Source organism: Chrysoperla carnea, chromosome 5, assembly GCF_905475395.1.
Source record: "Chrysoperla carnea chromosome 5, inChrCarn1.1, whole genome shotgun sequence".
Taxonomy (NCBI): Eukaryota; Metazoa; Arthropoda; class Insecta; order Neuroptera; family Chrysopidae; genus Chrysoperla; species Chrysoperla carnea.
Window position 1 is genome coordinate 23,509,422 of NC_058341.1, and position 15,472 is coordinate 23,524,893.

The window sequence follows — 15,472 nt, forward strand, 5'->3', positions numbered from 1 at the left end:
ATATTTACAAATTTTTTAAAAACAAAAAATAAATTTATTAAATAGTTAGAATAATTTTTATCCACTTGACCTTCAATGTAAATAGAAATAATTTTAGTAAAATAATATGTATTTTTAACAAAATATTGAACAAGTTGTTGACTTGTTTTTTATTACCTGTGATTACATAAACAGCAAACAGTGTATAAACCTGTAAAATTTTTAATTTTTACTTTATGTTCTAAAGATGGACAAATAGATCGAGTACATGCAAATCAATTAATTTTTATTTTGAAAATATTTTTAAAAAGTGGATTATGCAAAATTAAATAAAAGTAATACAATGCATCGTTATATATGTTTTCTAACAAATCCTTAATGTTTCATACACATTTTACGATTTTAATCGATTAAAATTAAGAAAAAGAAATTTTTACTCAGTTAATTAATGAATAGTTACAATAATTTACTGAATCAGAAAGTTGAGTTTGATCTACAAAGGCCATACCCATCACGATTTATTTTATGTACTTTATACTTATTTATTCCCAAAACACCTCTCATTCACAGGTTTTCAACAACAATTTTTATCATGTTTTAGAGTATACGGGCTGCTGCTTATTGCTTAGTGTGGGAAGGTATTACTACCACCATGCATATGAAATAGTGATGCTTACTTGTCTTGTTAAATAAATTCAATTTTACCATTACCTTACTATACTATATTTTTAAAAGAAATATGTACTGATATTTCTTGTCATTCTCTGTCATATATCGTTTTTCATGTAACTTTTTTATTTACTTCCGTTAATGTATTAATTTTGCAATGTCCCTTAAAAGCACGCTCCTTGTAACTTAAAGTTTATTGCAAGTACGAAATAAATTACAAAATTTTAATTTGTTGCACACACAAAGCAGGGCAGCATTTATTTCTTACGGAGATTTCTTTGTAGTTTTTTGTTATACTAGATCGTGGGACAGAAATGGTGCTTTGTTAAATGATTAATACATACACGAAACTTCGTCAGTGGCTTCCTTTTGGGGAGTCTACTAAACTTCTCTCCACGACTTTTTCGCAAGTGCTGCGTTTTAATTAAATTAACACGATAATATCATATTTAAGCTATCGGTCTGAAAATACTCAACATGTAATTTGTCGGATACTATGACCACTTGATAACATTAATAATTATTAGTCAATAAAATATTTTGTCCGGCGAAAAACATGCAACGATAAGCTTTCCTACCACCTCGAACATGCCGTACTTAAGTTTTTTTGTTTTTGAATACATACATGGTTCACTTTTGATGAACTGTTAAGTAATTATTAATGCTATGAAGTGGACATAGTGTCCGACAAATTTCATGACACGTTTTTTCAGACCGATAAGTAATATGGTTAATTTAAAGACTGCTTTTTATTTGTTTCCGAAAGTGATGTAAAAAGATGTACAGTTTCCTAATATTCTTGTTATAAGTTCGATAGTTACCAATATAATTTATTTTCTTCTGGAAGCCAAGTAATTGGCAAAGTAGAATGGTACAACATTACTCGGCCCAATATTTTGAATTCGATGATTTATGTCGGGATGATAATTGAATTTAGTAATTTTGATTTATACTCTTTTATTGGCCGGAGTAATTCTTCCTAACACTTATTCATATTTAACCATGACATATCAAGCTCTAATACTTATTTACTGAAATCTTAATATAAATATAAAAGTATAAACATTCCATTCATGTAAATAATTGAAGTTAAAGAAGCGTTTTTTCACTTTTACTTATACTTACATCAAATTTGTTTCCTAAACATACTTGAAGTATGCGTTCGTCGTCATATAATAATACAATGTTCCTGTATTCTAAATAAAATTATATTTATACCACCAGTTTACAATATATTTAAATTTTAAATGTATTGTCTAGACTCATAAAAAGGCTTTTGGTATGTATAGAAATGTGTGAATGAATGTATTTTTATATTATGTATAAAAGTGTAGAAATATCATATTTATTTTTTTGTTAAATCAGTACAATAATAAATTGGATTTTACAAAATTAGTTTTTATTGTCAATTTTATTTTTTATGAATGATTATTTATGATTTTATACTTATTTTTATTTTATAAAATATGAGAATTTGTTCCAAATGTAACAATTTTTTGTAGAAAACTCAACATGTTTTTCATATGAACTCACAAACTAGTCAAGGTCTAAATGGATACCTCACTGAAATCTTAAAAACGAAAATTTACGGTTTTACTACGTGCCACGTGAAAAAATGGGAGAAGGTGCGGTTATATGAACATTAATATGCTCTTTACTGTAAAATGCACACGGAAGATTAACCGTAGAAAATTGCCATAGCAAAATCCCTGAAGCCAAAATCCAAATCATGAATATTTTTATGTAAATAGGAAGAGGCTTCGATACCGCTTTCTGATCCCTTTCAAAAATTAGAAATAAGAAATACGTACGGCGTGGACACCAAAGATTGAGTTTTCGAATAAACAAGGAGTCCCAGATAAATGGGCAGCCAATACAACAAATTATCTAGAATGATTTTAAAACTTTCATTTGCTAAAAAAGTCTTCGTGCACAAAAGAGTTAAAACTTCACCTTCTTATAATGAGTTTTAGATGATCCCGAAAAGAGATTCTCATTTTTCTCCAAGACATTTGAAATTTCGAAAATTTTTGGATTTTTTTGTAGCGAAGCTTGTCTTGGATGGGCCCTGTATCAAAATTAGTTTCGAAGGGACCCAAACCTTCAATTGGGTCCACTTCGGTTTTAGAAGAAATTCTTTTAAAATAATAATATATTTACTACATAATTAGAAAATTAAAGGTACATTACATGATGCTTAAAGACATCAATATGCTGCTGTTAGTTTTCATGGTCGAATATACCTTGCGTTAAATTAGTCCGATGGTTTCTGTAGCACGGGGGCCCCGTAGCATTGATACGGCGGTAGCTAGGCCCCTGATTATTCGGCTATTAAGGATTTTTTTTATGTTATCCCTGAATCTATTTGTGAGAATAGATGATAACCCCAAAAAGATATATTGCTAAATATTATTTTTCAGTCATCATTGATACATCCTACAATTATGTACCCATTTTGTTAGTTCAATCACCCCTATATTTAAACTAAAAATATAACAATTATATAATTAATTGAACATTAACGAACGAATATCGTAAGTGAAAACGTGATATGAATTATATTCGAACAAATTAATTAACGCAAATATAACTTTTATAATAATTATAAAAACTTCAGCACTCTTTAAAAACATTATTATTAATTTAAACTACATCATGCAATGCCAAATGTTCTATTTATATCATTAATCCCTTATTGTAATTCATCAGCGTTAAAAACTAAGGTGTAGATACAGTGTGTTAATCATATTGTAGGACTTGATACCACAAAATAGTTTCAAATAAGAACTTTGAAGCTGTTACTATTATTCTGAGAGGGATGAAGTCTTATCATTGTATCCATCCTAAAACCCCCCTTACATGAAAAGGTATACAACTGTCTCACAGTAATATAATTTTCAATGTAAATTTTTTCAAAATGAAACAAAAGAAATTTCTCTGTATTCAAATAATTTCTGGAATACGATCGTTACAAATCAAGCATATGTCTCATTTAACTCGAACTATTTAGCTCAAGTTGGCCTTGCCTAGTTTTGCTTGAATAGGTTTTCTTTTTTTTGAATTTATTTGGTATTTGGATTGAGGTGGGAACCCTTCATCGAATGAGAGGAGTCAAAAACTTATTATGGATGTTACAAAATTAACATCCCAGTATATTTTAACTACTAACAGATATTGTTTAAATGTTGTTTTGTTCATTATTTGTAGGTGGTAGCGTGTTTTACTGTACAGGTAAAATGACTATACGTACGTACAATACGTTAATGACATGTTTGTTGTTACGTTAGGTAGGTACAAATGCTGACGACTGTTAGATAAATGATTATGTACATACAAGTCAACTTAACAAGTCCCAACAAACATGTGTGTGTGTGTTTAGGTATAGATTCAGTGATATTGTCATAATGTCATTTTGAAAATGTTTCTAGTAATTGTATTGATAACGGACATGGAGACGAAACTTGTTCTAATGGCCAAACATAGCCAGATTATTTACATAAAATTTGTGTGAAATAGTATGTAACTTTGTAAAGAAACTATAGCAAACTAAGATCCCGATCTCTGGTAGCTACACCGTAGAACAATCGATAATAACTTTTAAGTTCTATCAGTTAAGTTTTTTTCTATTGAAGTGAGAGAGATTGCAATCTTAGAAAGAAAAAAATATAGTTCTCTAAATAGTAGTTGTATTAGTGGAGTAACTACTTACATCTGTACTTTCATGAATTGCTCATCTGTGCACACATTATAGCAAGCAGGACATGGCTACCGAGGTAAATTGAACAACGTTGTCGCTTGTACAATTAACTTCTAGATTAGACTAAATATTATTCCAAAAGAAATGTTTGTTTAGTATTTTTCCGTTAACTCAAAGGTCAATTACATCCTATTCAGGCTCAAAGCATCCCTAATTTGTTTATTTACATATATCTAGTTTTTTTTTGCAAAGTTACTTTTTGTAGCAAATACGCGAAATAAAAATTCTTCTAAATAGTACAGATTCCTACCTTTTACGTCAATCAATGCTACTACAATTTTGTTTCAACTTTATGCCATTGAAAACAATTATCAACAATCTTTACACAATCGTATGCAAAACTACTTTTAGTCTCATGTCGTTAGAAATACCTTAATACAATTACATAATAGAATTGGCCAATGAACTTTAAAATTTTCATAATAATTTTACTTGAAACCTATCGAAAAATTTTAGAATTTGATTACTTAAACATTCAATTAATTGCATGTTAGTTAATATCGACATATGTAATAAAAGTTCATCCAAGCACATAATTTCTCTACATCCATGTATAGACTACAATGAAGTGTTACGGACATTTTAACTTAGTCTTTATATTTTGAAGTATTTTGAAGCGACTATCTTTGGTTACAATTCTTATATAAGCGAAATGTCTTGAGTGGTGGGGTTTACTTCGACAGATGATCTTTAACTTAACTAAACGTGATCAGCCTGAAAATTGATATACATTGGTCATAAATAAAGAAAAAAGGAGGGCAAATGAAGACACACTGATCATTTGCTGTTCAAGTAAAGGTTTTCTTGGCTAAAGAAAATTAAAAAAAAAAAGAAAACTTTAACTCTCTTGCGCCAAGAAAGTTTTATAATCACAAGTGAACTTTTCGCTTCAAGAATATTTTTACCTTCTTGTGGGTGAACAACCAATTATTCCCTATTTTTGTACCCTTAATGCCGAAATTTTTTTTCACGTGGTACCAACTTCGAAGAAAATCCTATCCTAATAAAATAAAAAAATTATTGAAATCAGACTACTCTGTAAAATATGCGTGAACATTCATGAAAAAAATAAGGGTTGAATTGAGATTCTTTTTGTTATAGAACGGCATCTTGTTTTATTATATCCTATTGCTGTGGTTTCAAATTTATGAACTCATGGAAATAATTTTAACCACATTCTAATCTAGAATACTTAAAAAAACTTCCCGAACAACCGTTATATTCATCTGTATTGTATATATGGAGGATGCAGAGTTTTGTACACGAGCCCTTTACAAAATGCATTTCCTATGAATTTTTAAGTGTGCTATAAAAATAATTTTATGATCGTTATAACAAACAATTGATTACTGTTCGAAAAAATTGTTTTATGTTACAAATGAATGGTTGTAAAGCAGGCAACATCAATAACCTACGTGAACGATATGATGCAGTTTTTTTTTAAGTTGTTAAATTAATGCATGTTTCTAATGAATGCACTTCATATGTTTTTAATTGTATTTTAAGTTTAGCTTTAATTTCCATTTTTGTTAAGTGTGTTTTTAGTTTTATTATCTTTATTGATTGATAATATACAATAGTTTTATTTATCTCAAAGGCAGTTCACTTGTGAGAAAAAGATATATTATCTGTTACTTTAGGATTTTCAGTGTTCAATCAAGTTTTATCTGAACAAAATGGATTTTATATAGAATTGCTGCTTGTTAAAGCGTTCATTATGGTTAAGCACGCCTAATTAAAGATGGAACTTTTATTCTGAAGTGGAATGAATAAAAAGAACGATTAAATTTTTAGAAAATTCCCACCGGGAATAAATAACTAAACTTTCTAATGACCTCCATCATAAAAGGAGAAAATTATCCTAGTCTTTGTTGTAAATCATTCTTTTCGAAGGCCAAGGATTGATATAACAAAGCATATTTACATGTTTTTTACATTGGAGTCAACTAACGATGAATTTAATTATTAAAGAATACTGTTAATCTTCAAAATTTGCGGTTAGTTTGCCACGGCTATAAACACGTGATACGAAAATAGCCCACATTAATAAAATTAATCTTTGATTGGCTTGACCACACACAAAAGGACTTTGAGATTTGAACTAAATGCCTATAGCTGTCAGCAAAAAGTGTCATTCAAATTATAATATTTATTATTATTATTAAATAATAATAATAGAATAATAAATTCATTTCAATAATTAATGGTTGATGAAATATAAATACCACTCCTATCACTACCATGAGATTCTAATGTGAAATCAGAGTTGGCAAATCATTGACAGAACAGTTCGTTCAAAAAAAGTGCCAATATTGCATTTATAATATAAATGTAAACGAATTTGTCAATATGTCAAATACTTCTTTCCCATGTTTTTTTAAATATCCTCCAACATTTTTTTTTTTTGACTCTGTGGAATACATAACCATTACATCGACATATAAATGTGTTTTATATGGCTTGCGATAATAATACAGTATTATAATTAAATCATGTTCCATCATTTTATTCAAAATTTGATTTCATATTCAGGAGCGATTAAATTTGGACTTTAGAGAGGCCATTAAATCTCGAATGAAAGAATCTACTCCATTTGGTAACAGCTTTTACAAATCCCTTCGTGAACGACTATTAAGTCGGTGTAAATTTCTGTCACTGCTTAGATTGAGACTTTAAACACAAAAATTTTGTTTCCAACTTTGATCCAGTGAACTGGTACAAAAACTCGTCCGGAGTAAATGAATCAAGTTTGATATGATATATGCGTAACAAAAAGTTTGAAAAATATAGCCAAAAATTGTATGTATGCATAAATAGAAAGTAATGCAAACATTTCTCAAATTTAGGGGATCGAAGCTGAACCCTGAGATGCCGCATCCATCCTCCTAACCATCGCGATTGCAATTGTAAGATATAGCGAGAGATAATATAAAAACCTGGACAAAAATGAACCTACAGCAACTTGTACCTAATGCGCAACATAGAGAATTCTGGAGGGAAGTGGTCTCTAACATTTCTTGGGAGATAATGAAAGCATCATCATCAGAAAAGACCTACCAGATGTGTTGTTTTCAGTATCCTATTTTCTTTGCATGAACATGCTATACATTTGAAGAGCGTTAACGCTATGTGTATGAAGATTCAAATGATAAATCGAAAATCAATACTATTATATGCGTATATTATTATAGAAGTGATTGATTTCATTTTCTGTGTATGTAGAAAATAGTTCTCATTTTTGATAGACGTATATTATAGATAGACATAGATGTATATTATATATGTGTGTTTTTTTTTTGTTTGTTCGAAATCGTTAAATAATGTGAAAAACTGTATTCAGCATATGGTTCTTTTTATCGAAATTTAAATGATATATGTACTTATGTGGACTTGAAAATGGACTCAAATTTACATTATAATATTTGCAAAAGGAATAATAATCATTGCTTATTATTAAAAGTCAGATTATATACAGAGTGTTTTATTAATAAGACAAAGCTATAGGTGTTGTACAAGCTATCCAGAACCAGAATGCATCATTTTCAGGGATACATGGTGATAAATTTATGCAACAAAAAAATGATAACGCTAAGTAAATTAATCTTTAGAAATTTCTTACAAAAAAAATTAATAAAAAATGTTATGTAAGCATATGCTCAATCACTTATCATTTCTGAGATATACGGTTAAAAATTTTTTAAGATTATATTATGGGTCAATCATACATGGTTATTTGTAAAAACCTGACGAGGTCACTTTAAAATATCAAGGATGATTCGTAGCACCTCAAGCTTTTTTGGAAATATGCAGGGATTGAATAATACTAGGGATTTCAATAAACCTTTATAAAGCATTTTTTGATTAACAAGGTTTCCAAAAATCACAAAAAATTCTTAGGTCACCGAGCTTTTTAATACTATTTATCGTTCTAAGTTGGCTGAAAAAATGATGAATCATATAGGTTATCCTTTTCAATTGGATATTTCTGTATCAAAAAATCTAGAGAGTGTGATAAAAAAATATCTAAAATATTTAGACAATCTTGTTGTTTGTAATATAACCATAAAAATATAAGGTTGCCGATGATATAAAAGCAAAATTTTAATTTAAGTATGAGTTCATCGAAGATCTATCATTTGATGAACAGAGACAACTAGAGTATTGACGATTGAAGAGCGATATCTATATTATAAAATTTATAAACATCACTTACACACAATATATTATATATTTTTGTAGTTGCGTAGTATGTTAAAGCCAAAAATAACTCATACTTGATTACAAAGCATGTATTTGGTTTATATGTATTTACCTCTAAACATAAACTTTTTTACAATACTGTTGGTTTAGAGTCACCTTAAAAATAGTCGTATGAGTGACCTATAAGAAAAATGAAGCTAGTTCCTTAAAATATTTTTTATTCAAACTAAAAACTTATGTATACCAAATATGGTGGAAGTGATGGGAAAATCAAATTATACTTACAATAAATTGCATTGACACGAGAGCCAATCTTGTCAAATTTTACAAAAAAGAGTTAATAAACTTAACCATTATCATATTTTTGTTTTAAAAAGCTATCACTCAGTACATCGAATATGAAGCTTTTTGGTGTCTTTATTTTTGGGCTAAAAATGTTTGCTTTGTTGTCCTCTACACTGTCTGGAAGTTTGTCAGTATATTTATGAAACATGTTGTATTATGATATGTTGCTTACTATATGCAGATTTCTTATATTACCATAAAGGAGAATAGAAGTGCATATTGCTTTTATATGTTAAAAAATATGATGCAGACAAGACATTATGTCCTTATATACTTTGTAAGTACTCAAAAAGGATTCAAAGGACAGTCATAAAGGATATTTGTATTGAAATCTGAAAATCGACAATTATCAATAGCGGTGTGTACAAAGAAGTATAAACAGGGTCTCCTATATAGTAATCCAAAGTTCAGAATTTCAGTATCATTCAGTATTATAAGATAATTATTTTGTCTTCAGTTTACATATAAGGAAATAAATTATCTGTACGTACTGACATCGAAAATTTTTAGATTTCAAGAGTAAATAAATTAATTTCGATCATTTTACAACTAAACGGTATCTTTTAGTTTCCATATTAGTGTTTTTACAAGTAAATACAAAAAGTTTTCTTTAAAATAAATTGAGCAAATTAAGCATAAAAATTTAAGTTCAAAAAAAATGCCCGTTAATAAGACTGCCCCCTGTGAGAATCGAACTCACGACCCCTGGTTTACAAGACCAGTGCTCTGCCTCTGAGCTAAGGAGGCTTGGTGTGTGATAATCAAAATTATTGATATGGTATTATCATGTCCAATACAACTTTTATCATATTTTTTTAAAAATAATAATTATTTTTGGATTACACAATGATTAATTACTATTGAATTAAATAATCTGTAACTTATATTTATTAATTAATTATTATTATAAATGATTTATAAATAGTAGTTTTATGCTGATCATCAAAATTATATTTGTAATTCAATTAAATATTTTATTGTTTAGCATAAGATTGAATAAATGTAAACAGAGGTCACAATCGGACAATTCCCTCTTTACACAATCTTAAATATATTTCAATAATAGATTTTATAAGCTTGGATTTATATAAATTTGTGTTTGCTAAACATGACTTCTGAATGATGGATTAATGAAAATATAAGCGCACGGTACCATCTCTCTGATATAAAGGCTTTCGAATATAAAATACGAAATGGAAATTTTTGGTGGAGGTCACGGGAGACATATGTTTGTTGATAAGTGGTTCCTGGGTTTAAATTTAAATTAAAGTTTTAGAAAACTTGCTCTATTGACCTATGAACAAAAAGTGCAAAATAATTATGATAGCAAAATAAAATTTGCATGGAGAATGTAGAGAGTATTGCATATACTTTAAAAATCAAATTTCATACAAAAACTAAAATTATTAGTACACATGTTAATAAAACGCGTTTTCTAATCTTTTTAAGACTATTTCTTTTAATTGTCTGAAGTTTGTGGAAATGTTAATTGTGATAAGGTTTGCGATGTTGATAAAATTATAAAATCACATTAGTAGTACTTTTTCTGTTTTCTTGTCTTGATGTTCCATTTTATAACCAGTACTAACAAATGCATCAAATCGTAACCTATAACAAAAGCATTATGTGCAGCAACCAAAGATCCAAAGCATTAATTGGTTCTTCTAATCAAGAGAACTTGAATGAAAATTTCGCACACATGTAGTTGTACATATGTGTAGCTCCTTCTATCGTGTTTCTCATTCATTATCTTCTTCAATAATGAAAATTTATTTATGGGTTGTTCTACAAACTAATGAAGAAAATGACTCTAATTTCGGCCCAATATTTTCTGTACATTCTTGCTACGAAATTAAGTCTATTATCAAGAATAAAACATCTTTTCTTAAGCGTGACATTGAAAATATTTTAAGGTATTTTATTTATACCTCTTTAAAGGTAAACAAGCGCCGAAAAGAAGTGAGAGTGTCCGGAAGGAAGTGAGAGTGTCTGTCTGTATAGAGTCTGAGAATGTCTGTCTTTATGGATTTCATCCATGATGATGGGTTGGTACCAGACAAAAAAAAAGTATTCTTTGTGTTAATCCATTTATTATGTTATAAATAATGCCCATAAGAACACTTTTATTATAGTACACTGAATTCTGTATAGATCTTAGTAGTAATATTTCGACACAACTCTGGAATTCTTTCGAAAAAAAACTAAGCAGAACTAAGGCTGTGAGTAACCAATTTACATATCAAAACGCTACAATTACCCATACTATTGATCCATTTCGATCCTTACTAGATCCTATTCTGAGAACTCGGCTGATTAAAACGCGTCTTTCTTCCCTGATAGTAAGCTAATTAAACAACACACTAGGTGAAAAAGATAGAATCTTTCGCATAAACCATTGATTTATTAACAGCGTCGTATAGGCGTATAGGATATAGAATATTTGTTTGTTTGATCCTGAACAGGATTCTCATATAACCTCCTACAGGCAAATTGTGGGAAGGGATTTTTATTATATTTTTGAGAAAATAAGATAATAATATGTCTCCCAGACAAGAAAAAATTATTATCTTCAATATTTTGATTCAATTTATGACCTTAATGTTGCAGTAAATGATTCACATTTCACCTTTTACTACAATTTGTTTGAGGTGTACTGCAGGTTTTTGAGATTTCGGCATTTTGGATAGTACCATTATACAAGCAAAATGATAGTATATTTTCCATGGAACTACCCATAGGTGGTAATAATTCATCACTCTTGTATCATATAACACATATAGTTTCAGTTTTCTGCATCACACTAAATTAAATCAAAAACAATTCAAATACTATACATACATAGATATTCAAAGAGTTCAAAATATTCATATCAAGTATTCTACAAATATTTTAATGTTACTTTCAATACACGAATTCTGCTTTTATATGAATTGTTTACACATGTAATTGCTCCGTAGAAATAAAATAAAATAAAAGCTTGTTTTTTATTATATGAAGTTGAAGTTCATCAAAAACAATTCTGAAAATTTTAGGAAGACTTGTCCAATTATTTAAATAATTATATGACGTCTAATATTTAACATTAGTCTTGTGGGAAAACATTAGTCTTGCGGGATATGTTTTCAAAGATATGTTTTCAATTAAAGTTAAAACCTTAATAAATTATTGAAAACAAAAAAAAAACTGTTGTGCCTGACTAATTAAGGATGTATGAGGACGGTAGTGGGGACACATTTAAAAAACAATTTCAATTTTGATGGTGAATTATGTTATACTTTGACAATATAAGATGAAAAGTAAAAATTAAAATTTTCGATATCTGAAGTAATTTTCAAAATATAGAAAATTGAAAATTTTGTTTAATTATTTAGCATTCGATATTTTGAAAACCAAAGTAGACATCGAAAAATTTTATTGTTATTTTTCGTCGACATTCATCATCAAAGTTGAAAAAAAAGGTACAAATAATTTCAACCCTACTTTAGTGTTCGTACTACCTTAAAAGTACCCTATAGGAATCTTTTACTGTTTTCAAGTAATATTGAGATGTGCTTTAATTTTTTAATCATACATCCTTGATATCCTTGGCTATCTTGTAAAAGAAAAAAAAACAATATTTTTGTTCACGAGTATAAGTGCATTTCAAATATTAAAAAAAAATTCTACAGTATAGTTATTTTTTAATTAAATAACTAAAGAATCTATAATTAATTTTTATTTTAACCGGGTGAAGATGTGTTTATTATTTTATTATAAACTAGCTGACTCGGCGAATTTCGTACTGCCTAACAGTCGATTCTTTATTTTTTTTTTAATAATTTTCAGATTTCTTATCTGTAAAGGGAAAAATTATATGGGCTAAAATAGTTATGATTAATAAACATTCAAATGCAAAATCTATTACAAACCTTAAAAGTTCCCGATCTACTTTTGTTGCTCCAAATGAAGTAATTTGAAAGCAGCCGTTGTATTGTTATGCTTTCCCAGAGCCCCTCTACTAAGACTTAAATTTCATGGTATGGTAAACTAAAGTTCAAATTTTAATTATCATTACGCATCTTTTGTATGAGAATAAAGAAAAGTGTTGTTTTTAGACTTTTTCAGGCAATTTTTAAAATTTTTCTCTCCGTAAGAACCAGCCTCGTACTTCAAAGAATAATATATAAAAAGAATTCGCGAAATCGGTTCAGATGCTCTCGAGATTTGCGCTTAGCAACACATTCAGCGATTCATTTTTATATTATAGAATACATGTATATTATATTGTATAGCATATATTGTTACATAGATAATTAATTATGTGAAAAATGATGATAATTTTTTATACTGACTTTAGGATTATACTCCTATTTATAGTATAAAAAATAAAAAAACGGAACCGGTTACTTAATTTAATTTTAATGATGATATTCATTTTTATTATAACTTAATTATGTTATAAACAGTTAAAATAATATTTGTAGGAAAAAAAATTATTATTGTTAACCTTTTCAAAATGGTGTAATTATTTTTTGAATGTTTAATTTTGTTAAGTGATACGATTAGTAGACAAGGTGGTATAGATACCGTTGTTCAGAAATGACCCCGTTTTGGATTTACATAGCCACCGATACCTCCCAAAATTTACTGAATAAAAAAAGTTTACATTGTTTTTTTTTGTCCAATGCAAATAAAATTCAATTTTGTTTTGAGGATATGGAAGTGAAAACAGCTTTTTTATCAATTACGTAACTACTATTTGTCGACTTTTTCAGAACTAAAAATATCAAGACTTAGGTCAAATTTCTACTTAATGTTAAGATTGTACCTGGTGATACATTTCTACGATTTTAAATGCCTTAAATATCTTCACACTGATAAGGGCTAGCATATTTCAAAATACGAAAATACTCCAATTTTAAGATTGGTAAATTACAACAATGTCAATACATAATCAGAGCAAAAAATTTCTTACAAACTTTACTTGATATATCTATGTAATCTCTATTATATTCATATTATCTTGGGAGTGGCGCTTTGGCTCTGCTCTAAGCGAAAAATACGAAAAAAGTACGTTAAATCCTCACGAATCGGCATACCAGTCTAGAGTAGAAATATTAATAAATCGAACTTTAAGAAGAATAATCGAATTTTACATATGGTAATTCCTAAAATATTATAGAAACATCTAAAAATCAGACTGGAATACTTGATTAATTTTGCAACTGATTATTCTTTAAAATATGTGGAAATTGCGTAATGTCTTATATTCTGGAAAAAATTCGTAAAAAACAAAACTAAAAATAAAAATTCAAAAGCAACTATTTTTAAGGAATTTATAAACAAATGAAATTTAAAAAATTTAAAAGAATCCCCGACAAATTTTTCTAACTCGCTGAACCCTAAACTCGCACTTGAAACATAGATAAGAACACTCTCCATGATATTACCTTTTTTCCTTAAAGCATTTTGAAAATCTTTGGCAATTTTTTTTTTTTCGAGTACAGAACCTTAATCTTGCACTTGGAACATATTTCTCTAACGTTAAATTACCTTTCAAACGAAACCAATTAAATGAAAATCGGTTCATCCGTTTAGGCGCTACAATGCCACAGACAGACACACACACATAGCGGTCAAACTTATACACCCCTTTTTTTTTAGTTTGGGAGTTAAAAAATGAAACAATATTCAAATTATTTGTTCCGTAATATTCATTTATGTAATTAATTTTAAAGTAAGGCGAAGAAAATTATCTAATTTTGTTGGTCGCGATAATAATACAGAATACATAAAACAAATATTTTCTTCCATATCTTCAAGTCCTACCATCATTGATTCGGGAATTAGGAATTCGGTAAGAAAATAGCACTCGAAATGGTAGAACCCATTCCATCTAGAATTAAAAAATTATTGCGTGTGGTATATTTGTATTTAACATTTCATTCAGGACAAATATATTTATTAATAACAATGTTTGTTGAATAAATGTTGTAGGCATAAATATGTGTCTGCTATACAAGGGTTAAAAGGGTTTTAATAATGTGGCATGTGCCACCTGGCTAACAAGTCAACAATTAATATATTTGTTATGAGTCAGTGATCCCATATTATTAGAGAATAAAATGCGTGTAGGTACCGTTTTACACATAATATAGTGCAATTTTTTGTTGTTGCATTACACATTTTGCAAGTGAATAATGTTGGGGTTAAATTAGATTTTTTTTACTCAAGGTATCTATTTACCCGTTACCGCCCGAATACTAACATTTTATGCCTGCGAATATTACACCTGTCATTTTATGCCTGCCAATATTATACCCGTTACCGCCCGAATAATAAAATTTTTTGCTTGCCAAGAAATGAAAGGCGTGTTAAGTTGCGTTACCCGTCGTAACTCGAACGCGATTTCAGATCATTGAAGTGTTAATTGGAACTCTTAATCTGACGTGTTCGAGGTAATTTACCTATCGCAATTTATTTTTTAGTAATCTGATCGTCTACCCTACGCACATCCCCTCATATTTAGGGCTACCGTTTGTC

At 28.6% G+C, this 15,472-nt stretch overlaps 1 non-coding gene across 1 annotated transcript; it reads right to left on the reverse strand.

The window, feature by feature from the left end:
- Nucleotides 1–9,625: 9,625 nt before the first annotated feature.
- Trnat-ugu lies at nt 9,626–9,697 on the reverse strand. The gene has a single exon. It is a non-coding gene; the product is annotated as a tRNA-Thr (tRNA).
- Between the last annotated feature and the right edge of the window lie 5,775 nt (nt 9,698–15,472).